Source organism: Mesoplodon bidens (genome assembly GCF_964165515.1).
Source record: "Mesoplodon bidens genome assembly, chromosome: 16".
Classification (NCBI taxonomy): domain Eukaryota; kingdom Metazoa; phylum Chordata; class Mammalia; order Artiodactyla; family Ziphiidae; genus Mesoplodon; species Mesoplodon bidens.
The window spans coordinates 68236316-68247869 of record NC_138173.1 but is presented as its reverse complement, the minus strand read 5'-3'; the positions used below and the strand labels follow the sequence as shown (position 1 = coordinate 68247869).

At 44.4% G+C, this 11554-nt stretch overlaps 1 pseudogene across 1 annotated transcript; it reads right to left on the bottom strand.

The window, feature by feature from the left end:
• Window positions 1-5950: 5950 nt before the first annotated feature.
• On the bottom strand, window positions 5951-6272 carry LOC308630325 (cytochrome b-c1 complex subunit 7-like; annotated as a pseudogene). Its single transcript has one exon. The product of its transcript is annotated as a cytochrome b-c1 complex subunit 7-like (transcript).
• Window positions 6273-11554: the final 5282 nt, after the last annotated feature.

The window sequence follows — 11554 nt, the reverse complement described above, 5'->3', positions numbered from 1 at the left end:
TCTAGATCTAATTCAAACCAAAAAAAAATTATAGATAAAAATAGGACACTCACTAAATAATGAAAAATTTGAACATCACCTGTATAAATTGATGATATTAAGGAAATATGAATTAATCCCTTTTTTGTGTGATCAGGACCTTGTGGTTGTGTTTACTACAAGTTCTTATGTCAAACAGATACATACTGAAATGCTTATGGATGATGTAAAATGATGTGTCATATCTGCTTTAAAATGATAAGGGAAGGGAAACGGATGACGGTGGAAATAAGACAGGACTGGGCAGGCATTCATGGCCAGGGGTTGGGCTGGTTTCATGCAGGTTCAGGAGAGCATTCCATATTTTGCGTATGTTAGAACTTCCCCATAATTATACAATTAAAAATTAAATTAAGCAAAACTAACCTGCCCCCCAAAATAAAAACTATTTTAGGCATAATCTTGCTAGGCCATGTGGGTCCCCTATAGATGCGCCATCATAATATCCCTGTCCCACCCCTGGCAGCAACAGGACAGCATTGAGGGACAGCTCTTCTCGCCAACCTGCCAACTCCTTTTCAGTCTTGTGAAGGCAAAATAAAACTTAGTAGAAGACTCTCTTTCCTTTTGACCCGCTAAACATCAGTCCCCAAAGAAGAATCGTTCCTCACTGTTTCCAAAATTATGATACTTTTCTCCGGGATTGTTTCTAACTCCGTCTAAAAGCATCTTGACGTTCAGTTTCATCTTCTCCCTATTCCCTCCCCCCACCCCCTGAGCTGGACTTCCAGGGCCTGAACCATTTTATCTTCCCAAGCAGTGCTGCCCTCTCTTGCCTCTTGCATGTGTCACCTGCATGTCTGGAACACCCTGCAAAGGCAGGGAGAGGGTCACATGCAGAACACACACATGAGATTAAACAAATGTAGTAAACAGGGTTACAAAAACGAGATTACATCCCATGTAGCTTAATGAGGGACATCCTTCACAGACTGTCACCCTTTCTCTGCAGTGATCCCTTGGCCATATGTCTGTAAGTGCTAATTAGGATGCTGACTAATACTCGTTTACAGAGGCCAAATATGAGTGACTTAAACAAGACGAGAGCTTGTTTATTTACCCCTTAACAGGAGGTGCTCAGGGAAGGTGGTTTTCTCTGCTCCACGATTTGATCCAGGTAGATTACCTCCCAGGTGTGAAGTTCACTTTAGTAAAAGCTTTTCTACAGTCCTGCATTAAGGGGAGACACCTGTCTGGGCACCATCCGTTTCTGCTCACCGCCAGGTCTCATGAGCTAGCGTATGACAATCACATCCTGGCAAACCTCCTCGCCTGGGATATGCTGTGCTTTGCACATAATCAAGACTCAATAAATATTAGTTTAGTTGGTTTAAATATACGTGTGTATATATGTTGAAACGTATTTATGCGGAGATCCCTGCCAAAACAGCAGATGGGGAACTGTGTAATACACATAAGAATATAAAACAAGGGAAGAGCAACAGAAAACCACTGCACTGTTAGAGTGATTCTACCTCCGATTAAACTTGGAGAATAAACTGTCCACTTCCCAAGAGGATGTCATCAGGGTTTCCATCTGCAGTCATCAGGGACTAGTTCTCACACACTCTCCCCATTCTCTTCCTACCTCTCTGACCATCCTTTCTATTACTTTTATATAAATCTATCCATTTTATTTATTTATTTTTGGCTGCGTTGGGTCTTCGTTGCTGCGCACAGGCTCTCTCGAGTTGCAGTGAGCGGGGGCTACTCTTCATTGCAGCGCGCGGGCTTCTCATTGCGGTGGCTTCTCTTGTTGCGGAGCACGGGCTCTAGAGCGCAGGCTCAGTAGTTCTGGCGCATGGGCTCAGTTGCTCCACGGCATGTGGGATCTTCCCGGACAAGGGCTCGAACCTATGTCCCCTGCATTGGCAGGCAGATTCTTACCCACTGTGCCACCAGGGAAGCCCTGACCATCCTCTTTAAATCTTCATTGTTAAGCTTCTTCATCTGCTTGTTTCTCCAGTGCTGATGTTCCTGAGGTTCCAGTCCTAAACTCCTGCCTCCTCCCCACACATGCTCTTCCTGGTAGGTTCCGCCAATCCTGTGGCCTTTGTTGCAATCTATGTGCCTATATCTCCCCAATGCATATCACAAACCCAGATCATTCCCGCAGAGCTCCCATCCTGAACACCCAACTGCCCATGGTCATCTCCACCTGTGGGAGGTTCCCTCCCTGGAGACACCTGTTTCACTTTAACCACTTTTTTTTTTTTTTTTTTTTTTTTTTGCAATACACGGGCCTCTCACTGCTGTGGCCTCTCCCGTTGCGGAGCACAGGCTCCGGACGCGCAGGCTCAGCGGCCATGGCTCACGGGCCCAGCCGCTCCGCGGCATGTGGGATCTTCCCGGACCAGGGCATGAACCCGTGTCCCCTGCGTCGGCAGGCGGACTCTCAACCACTGCACCACCAGGGAAGCCCCCCAAATTCACTCTTTTTAAGTGTAAAATTGGATGTGTTTTACCAAATGCATTCAGTCATGTGACCACATCACAATCAAGATATAGGGCATTTCCACCACCCCAGAAAGTACCCTGGTGTTCCTCTAAAATCAGTCTCTTCCCCCATCTTCAGCCCTGGCAACCACTGATTTGCCTTCTGTCAGGAGAGTTTTGCTTGCTTCCACATTAAACAGTTTGTGTTCTTATATATATTTGTAAGCTCCACGATGGCAGAGAGGTTTTCTTTGTCTGTTTTACTCACTGCTGTCTCTTCAATGCCTATTTCAGTGTCTCAAAATGTGGTGGTTACTCAAGAAATATTTGTTGAAAGAAAATGAATGAAAGAACAAACCAAGGAATGAATGAACGAACCAGTTTGTGATGTAACATTTAGTTCTGACAGTGAGTTATGGTCAAAAAAGTTTGGGGGCCTCCCTGGTGGCGCAGTGGTTGAGAGTCCGCCTGCCGATGCAGGGGATACGGGTTCGTGCCCCGGTCCGGGAAGATCCCACATGCCGCGGAGCGGCTGGGCCCTTGAGCCATGGCCGCTGGGCCTGCGCATCCGGAGCCTGTGCTCCGCAACGGGAGAGGCCACAACAGTGAGAGGCCCGCATACCGCAAAAAGAAAAAAAAAAAAAAAAGTTTGGAAGTCCCGGCTGTAGACGATGCCATAGAGTCTGTACATTTGGAAATTTGTTCCATTGCATTTTAGAGCTGTCACATTGCTTCTAAAGGCTGCAGAGTATTTCACCGTAAGCGTACACGGTACTTCTCTAACCGGTCCTCTGTTGATATACACAGCAGTTATTTCCAATCTTTTTCTACTAATAATATCCTTATACATATGTCACTAAGCAAGTGTGTGCATGTATGTGTAGGATACGCTCTGGAATGTGATATTGCTAGGTCAAGGGTTAGCACGCTTTTTATTTTGAGAGACATCGCTAAATGGTCTTGCAAAGAGGTTTTCCCGTATTGCACTCCCCCAGCAATGCTGCAGAATGCTGGTTTCTCACCCTTAATGTGTGAGCAAACGTCTTTTTCTTTTGCCAGCTTAATAGGTAAATAGAGCACCTTGTAGGAGTTTCAGTTTGCATTTTTTCAGCAGTGAGAGTAAGCCCCCTTTCTTGTGTTTAAAGGCCGCTGTTATCTATTTTGCTATGAACTTGGAACTCTCTGCTCAAGCCCTTTGCTTTTTCATTTTGGGTTGTTAGTCCTTTTCCTTTTTCATCTGTGGGAATTTATATAGGTCTTAAGGAAATTAGCTCTCTGTCTGTGCCTCACATGTTGGAAACATTTTTTTTCAGCCAAGTGTGTTGTTCATCTTTTGGCCTTATAGTCATTTTTGCAAGGCAGAAAATTTTAATTTTATGATATTGTATGTGTCAGTCTTCTTTTCTTATATGGATTCTGGATTTTGTGTCATGTTTAAAAAGACAAAGTCCTTCCCCATTTGGATATTATTTAAATAAAATCTCCATGTTTTCTTTTAATACTTTTATGGTGACGGGTTTTTTTTCCATTTAAATCTTTGCTCCATCTGGAATTTATTTGGGTATGAGGATCTAAGAAGGAATCTAAACTTTGTTTTAGATGGCTACCATTTGTCTAAACATAACACCATTTATTAAATAATTTCCTTTTCTCCCACTGATTTGAAATGTCCTCTTAATCATAAACTAAATTTCTATGAATATTTAGATCTATTTCTGTACTTTTCACACTGTTTTATTGGTCTGTTTTTCATGCACCATTACCAAACTGCTTAATTTATGTTAGCTTTATAATATATTTTAATGTCTTTCAGGATTAGACCACCTTTTATAATCAGAATTTGATTATTCTCATCTATTTCTTTTTCCACATAAACTTTAATATGTTTAATTCTAGAAAAAAATCCTATTTTTCAACTGGGATTATGCTAAATTTAAATATTAATCTAGAGACAGTTGGCAAATGTGTAGTATGCAGCTTCCTCTCTTACAGATATTTTTCCATTTATTCGCATGTTTGTGTATGTTCTTTAGTAGCATCTTCAAATTTTATTCATTGCCATCTTACACATAACCTGATAACAATACTCCTGGATATGTAATCTGTTTGTAGCTATTCAAAATGGGCTTCTTTCTTCCATTATATTTTTCTGTCTATTTCTTATTTTGGAAGATACTGAGTTTTTACCCAGACATCTTACTGAATTCTATTGTTGGCAATGTTTTCTAATAGAATATCCTGGGTGCTGTGAGTATAAAGTCATATCTACAAGTAATGCCACCCTCCTCTTTAATGTTTACTGCTTTTATTTCTTTCTCCTTTCTGATCACATCAGCGATGCCTTGGGACTATTGTCTGGCAGTGACAGAGATCGTGGACTTATGTTCCCAGGTAATGGGCCTGCTTCTGGGGTTTCATGGTTAAGCATGTGTTGTGTGTGTGTCCTCACTCCCCCACAATGTCCTGTGTGTGCCCCCACTGTTTTTACAGCAGGGACTGAGGCAAGAGTGGCCCTAGGGAACAGAGGGAGAACAGAACTGATGCAGAAAATGAGCAAAGTAGGTGGAGTCCGTGTCTCCAGCCCGGGGACCCACAGAGACGCCTCTGTCTCCTCTCTCCTCCTCTTCCAAACTCTCAGATGGCCCCCTCCCCACACCGTGGCTCCCCACACCCAGCATCTCATCCCTCATCATGAAAGCTCTCTGGAGCTCAGATTCTAGTCCCAGAGCCGGTGCTGTCCACCTGAGCCTCAGTTTTCTCATCTGTAAGGTAGACTCCTACTAACCTGCTTTGCCTACTTCCTAGGGTGGACACGAAAGCAGCAAGATAACCCTGAGGAACTTAGGCAGTTGGTGGCCCTCCAGCCACACACATTGTCCTTGTGATGATGACTTCAGCTCTCCAGCCAATGGAACCTGAATGGAGTTACGTGCATGGAGAGAGTTGCTGCTGGACCGTTTCCTTTCAACTCCATCCCGGGCTTACACAACAGGCTCTGAGGACCAGGGTGAATCTCCAGGCTCTGTAGTCCTGGCTTTCAGCTCCCAAGCAGAACCCTGCCCTTCCCAGGGAAGGATAATAAATGGCAATGGCATTGCTGACTGGTTCACTGGGACCTCCAAGGGCTTTTGAAAAAGCAAGAACTGCTTTTTCCAGGTCATGCTGGTCAAGGAGAGCCTCAACAGCCATGAGGGAAAACTTGCTATGTGGCCAATGCCAATGTCTGTCTGCCTGTCACTGCCAGTTGGGCAGCAAATGGGTCTCTGCAGGGCAAAGGATCAGTCCACTACAATCTAGGCAGCCACTTCCAACTTCCAAAAACATTTTTCTTTTATTTTCCAACAATAATTATAATAGATATTTATTTAAAGTAATACATTTACAGTCCAGATAGTTCTACATTGTACATTTCAGGTTTAACCAGCTTCATAAAACTACTTTAGGACAGCTGCATCCACAGATTTAGACTACATGATTATTTCCTTGCCCATTCTTCTCTCTCTTTTATCTCCCACATAACCTCTTTCAGATATGGTTCAAGGTAAAATTTATCCTCCTCATATTTTGTCTACTGCTCTTCAGGCAAGATCAGCTGCCTTATGGTCAGGTCCAGCGCTCTCTTAATGTGAAACACTGTGTCATTATAAAGGTTCTCAGGAAGCCTTCTTATGGCCTCTTTTACATCATCATGCTTATATATTGTATCATCTTGCATTAAGCCCAGTTTATTGAACCCAGAAGCATCGAATACCCTCCAGCCACTTGCTTGATGCTGCAATGGCAGGACTGCTCGCCATTTTGACCCAAGACAGAAGCATTGCCTGCTGGGTAAGTCCTAGAGCCAAAAACATTTTTCAAAATACACTGACAAACAACAAATTGGGAAGGGCAAAAAAGATGTCAACCACAACTGTGAGTGTAAAGAACGTGGTTCTGGAGCAAATTGATGAGGCAATATCATTAAGATCATCAATGGGTAAGTGGACAATTTCCAGAAGAAACAGCCAGGAAACATATGAGTTCTTTTTTTTCTGCCTTCTTTTTACTTATTCATAGTTTCTCCACCTTCTGTGAAGAGCACTGATGTTACTTTGGCAATCACAAAATAATTATTTTATTAACCTAGACAGCTATCTCGAAAAAGGCCTAAGGCTTCTCCCTTGCTCTCGTGTCCTACAACAAAACAGCACCCGATGTGCACTTAAACATCAGAAGCTGACAGATACTTGGCATGTAGATTGGGAGCCACCCTGGGCCCAGAGGGGAGGGCCAGTGAGTGGGAGCCCAGGAGGAGTAGAAGACCCAGAACTGTGAAGGAAAAGAATAGCGGTTGGGCTTCCCTGGTGGCGCAGTGGTTGAGAGTCCGCCTGCCGATGCAGGGGACACGGGTTCGTGCCCCAATCCGGGAAGATCCCACATGCCGCGGAGCGGCTGGGCCTATGAGCCATGGCCGCTGGACCTGCGCGTCCGGAGCCTGTGCTCCACAACGGGAGAGGCCACAACAGTGAGAGGCCCGCGTACCGCAAAAAAAAAAAAAAAAAAAAAAGAATAGTGGTTATGGGTCCAGGGTCTACTGTCAGATGCCCTAGGTTTACCTACGAGCTCGGCTGCTTAGCCTCTATGTGACCTTAACTGGCACACTCAGGCTCTAAGACTCATTACCTTGCCTGTAAATAGGGGGCAGTTGTAAGCGCCTTTCAACCTTGTGAGAAGTCACTGAGGTGATGTATGGAAGGGAATCAGCACTGTGTCCTACACGTGGTAAACATTCAAAAAATGTACGATTTAATTTGTGTTGTTACTATCACTGAAGAAGGCTTCCTTCTGGAGTAGGAAGGATGGGATTTTAGTCCTATCTGTCAGATGGGACACCATCAGATGGGATTTTAGTGCTCGTCTGTAGGAATTCCTCTGTGACCTTGGGCAAGTCACATCACTCCCGGGTCCCAGATGATCTCTGAAGCCTCTTCCAACCCGGACATTCTGAATCTTGTTCTTAGACCATCGCTATTGGCCTGCTTTGGGTTCAGTGGGATCCCAGCCCACTTTCCTAGTCACTGCCCTCACCCAGATGGGATCCCATGGCACCTTGTGGAGTTCCCGTAGTTCATAGCCGGAGACTCTGATGGTGGGAAGCTCACCCATGGGTCAGCCCTCCCTTCCCCAAGGAAGTCAACTTCTTGTTTGGGCCTCTCTGCCATTTCCATGGAGACAAGAGACAGAGCAGGAGGGCACTGAAAAGTCCTTCCTTCAGGAAAAGGCTCCTCCCCTCCCCCGGGAGCCCACATTGCAGTGACGCACTTTCCTGCATCCACCGAAACCAAAAGGATTTCCCATCCCACAGACCTCCGGGCTCTTCTGGGGAAAGGAAACGAGGCCAGGTGGCCCCGTAGAGGTGACGCCCTGGGGAGCCAGCCCAGCCCAAGTGCAGCTCTGCCTGCGCCCGGGAGCTTTCTTCTGATTGGCTGCCCATCCCTCCGCTCCTGCAGGTACCTGCTTGCTCTTTGGATTTAAGAGGAATTTTCCACAATCCCTGCTCTGGGAGCCAAACCCTCAAACCACCAGAGCACAAAACCTCACAAAGAAGGCCTGGAACAGATTGTCTCTTCTCTTAGCAGAGCTCAGACTGTTGTCCCACACATCCACCTGGACGAGGCGGGACTCACACTTGTGACATCATTTCCAATGCTCCAGCCTCAGAAGCAGGGCCCACCTTAGGAGAGCCCATATCAGCAGGATCATCTGGTTGGACGCCCTTCCTCCTTCTCCTTCCTGCATTGCTGGGCCTACCCTAAGTGTGGCCCCCTCAGATGCCCAGGGCCACTGTGTTCCCATCAGGGTAGCACAGGCATTGGATTCTTTGCTTCAAATACCAGTTCTGCCACATACTACCTGGATGATGTTGGGCAAGTCATTTACTCATTTGAGTCTCTATTTTCTCATCTGTAAAATGGGGATAATAAATACTACATCATAGAGTTTTATGTATTCGATGAGTGTTTCCTCAGGGCTTACTCAAGGGTTAAGATTATTCCAGGTGCTAGAGATACAAAAGTGAGCCAGTAGTACACCAATTCTCGAGAATTAACAGAGACGACACTTGAAAAGTATAATATCTTGCAGACTTCCGTTTCTGGGAAGGGCCACCTGGATGCCTTCCCCTGGGACGGGCCACCAAGTGAGGATCCCTGGCTCCACGCAGGAAAGAATTCAATAGCAAGCCAGAGTAAAGCGAAAGCAGGTTTATTTAGAGAGATACATACTCCATAGACAGAGTGTGGACCATCTCAGAAGGTGAGAGGCAGCCTCAGGGCATGGGGTCATCTCTTTGGAAAGTGAGTGTGGTCCTGGGAGATACACATTCCATGGAGAGAATGTGGACCATCTCCAAAGGCAAGAGCAGCTGAGGGACGGGGGTGGTTAGTTTTTATGGGCTGGGTAATTTCATAGGCTAAGGAGTGGGAGGATGATTCCAACTATTTTGGGGAAGGGACAGAGATTTCTAGGAACTGGGCCACGGCCCACTTTTTGGCTTTTTATGGTTGGCCTCAGAACTGTCATGGCGCCTGTGGGTGTGTCATTTAGCATATGCTAATGTATTACAATGAGCATATAATGAGGCTCAAGGTCCACTGGAAGTCAAATCTTCCACCACCTTGGGCCAAGTAGGTTCTAACCGGTTTTTGTGGTATCCTGTTCTTCTGAATGGTTGTGTCATTCTTTTAATGGTTGTGCCCTACCCTCTTCCTTCCTGTCTCGTTGAGTATCTGCCAATTTTATTTTCTTTAATTGAAGTATAGGTGACTTACAATGTTGTGTTTAATTTCTGCTGTAAAGTGACTCAGTTATACATACACATTCTTTTTCATATTCGTTTCCATTACGGTTTATCACAGGATATTGAATATAGTTCCCTGTGCTATACAGTAGGACCTTGTTGTGTATCCATCCTATATATAATAGTTTGCATCTGCTAATCCCAAATTCCCAGTCCTCCTCTTCCCCCCCTCCCTCCCCCTTGGCAACCACAAGTCTGTTCTCTATGTCTGTGAGTCTATTATTATTTCATAGATATGTTCATTTGTGTCATATTTTAGATTCTACATATAAGTGATATCATATGGTATTTGACTTTTTCTTACTTTGCTTAATATGATAATCTCTAGATCTATTGCTGTTACTGCAAATGGCATTGTTTCATTCTTTTTTATGGCTAATATTCCATTGTATATATATATATATATATATATATATATATATATATATATACACACACACATATATATATATATATATATATATATATATATATATACCACATCTTCCTTATACATTCATCTGTCAATGGACATTTAGGTTGTTTCCATGTCTTGGCTATTGTAAATAGTGCTGCTATGAACATAGGGGTTGCATGTATCTTTTCAAATTACTGTTTTGTCTGGGTATATGCCCAGGAATGGGATTGCTGGATCATATGGAAACTCTATTTTTAGTTTTTTGAGGAACCTCCATACTGTTTCCCATAGTGGCTGCACCAATTTACATTCCCACCAACAGTGCAGGAGGGTTCCCTTTTCTCCACACCCTCTCCAGCATTTATTGTTTGTAGACTTTTTAATTATGACCATTCTGACCGGTGTGAGGTGATACCTCATTGTTTTTTTGATCTGCATTTCTCTAATGGTTAGTGATGATGAGCATATTTTCATGTGCCTATTGGCCATCTGTATGTCTTCTTTGGAGAAATGTCTATTTAGTTCTTCTGCCCATTTTTCAATTGGGTTGTTTGTTTTTTTGTTATTGAATTGTAGGGGCTGTTTGTATATTTTGGAAATTAAGCCCTTGTCAGTCACATCATTTGCAAATATTTTCTCCCAGTGTGTAGGTTGTCTTTTTGTTTTGTTTATGATTTCCTTTGCTGTGCAAAAGCTTATAAGTTTGATGAGGTCCCATTTGTTTATTTTTGCTTTTATTTCTATTGCCTTGGGAGTCTGACCTAAGCAAACATTGGTACAATTTATGTCAGAGAATGTTTTGCCTATGTTCTCTTCTAAGAGTTTTACGGTGTCTTGTTTTATATTTAAGTCTTTAAGCCATTTAGAGTTTATTTTTGTGTATGCTGTGAGGGTACATTCTAGCTTCATCTATTTACATGTGGCTGTTCAACTTTCCCAGCACCATTTGCTTAAGAGACTGTCTTTTCCCCATTGTATATTCTGGCCTCCTTCGTTGAAGATTAACTGTAAGTATCTGCCAATTTTTAAGCCCTGTGGAGCTGACAGACAAAGTAGAATGCAGCTGTTGAGTTTTCACCAGTGTCACGGCACTTGGGAGACAGAAAACTGAAGTGCAGGGCGAACAAAGTAAACAGGGTTTGAGGAGCTAATACTCTGCAGACAAAAATAACTGCAGAGAAGTGACCCCCACATTCTGGACATCTTTTCCTTGTGTTGCAGGAAGGGGGACCCCTTCCAGGGCCCAGGAGTGGGCTCTTGTCTAACATTCGGAAATGAATTATCTGAGGAGACACACGTGCTGACAAAGCAAGAGACTTTATTGGGAAGGGGCACCCGGGCAGAGAGCAGGAGGGTCAGGGACCCCAGGAGGACCCCTCTGCCACGTGGCTCACAGTCTCGGGTTTTATGGGAATAGGGTCAGTTTCTGGGTTGTCTCTGGCCAATCACTCTGACTCAGGGTCCTTCCTGGTGGCACGTGCATCACTCAGCCAAGATGGATTCCAGCAAGGAGGATTCTGGGAGGTTGGTAGGCCATGTGGACTGGCATCTCCTCTCTCCTTTTGACCTTTCCCGAATTATTCCGGTTGGTGGTAGCTTGTTAGTTCCTCGTTCCTTACCAGGACCTCCTGTTGTAAGATAACTCATGCAAGTGGTTATTATGGTGCCTGGCCAGGGTGGCCGGTTTCAGACAATGGTTCCCCTAACACTTGGAGAAATTTTTCCAATTCCAGTTCCCTCCAGCCCAGGCCACATGTCTCTTGCCTTCCCTGTAGTTCTGTTAGCTCTGTCTGAGGATCCACTCACTTGGGGTTCCCATCCACATGAGCACAGAACTGAAGTGC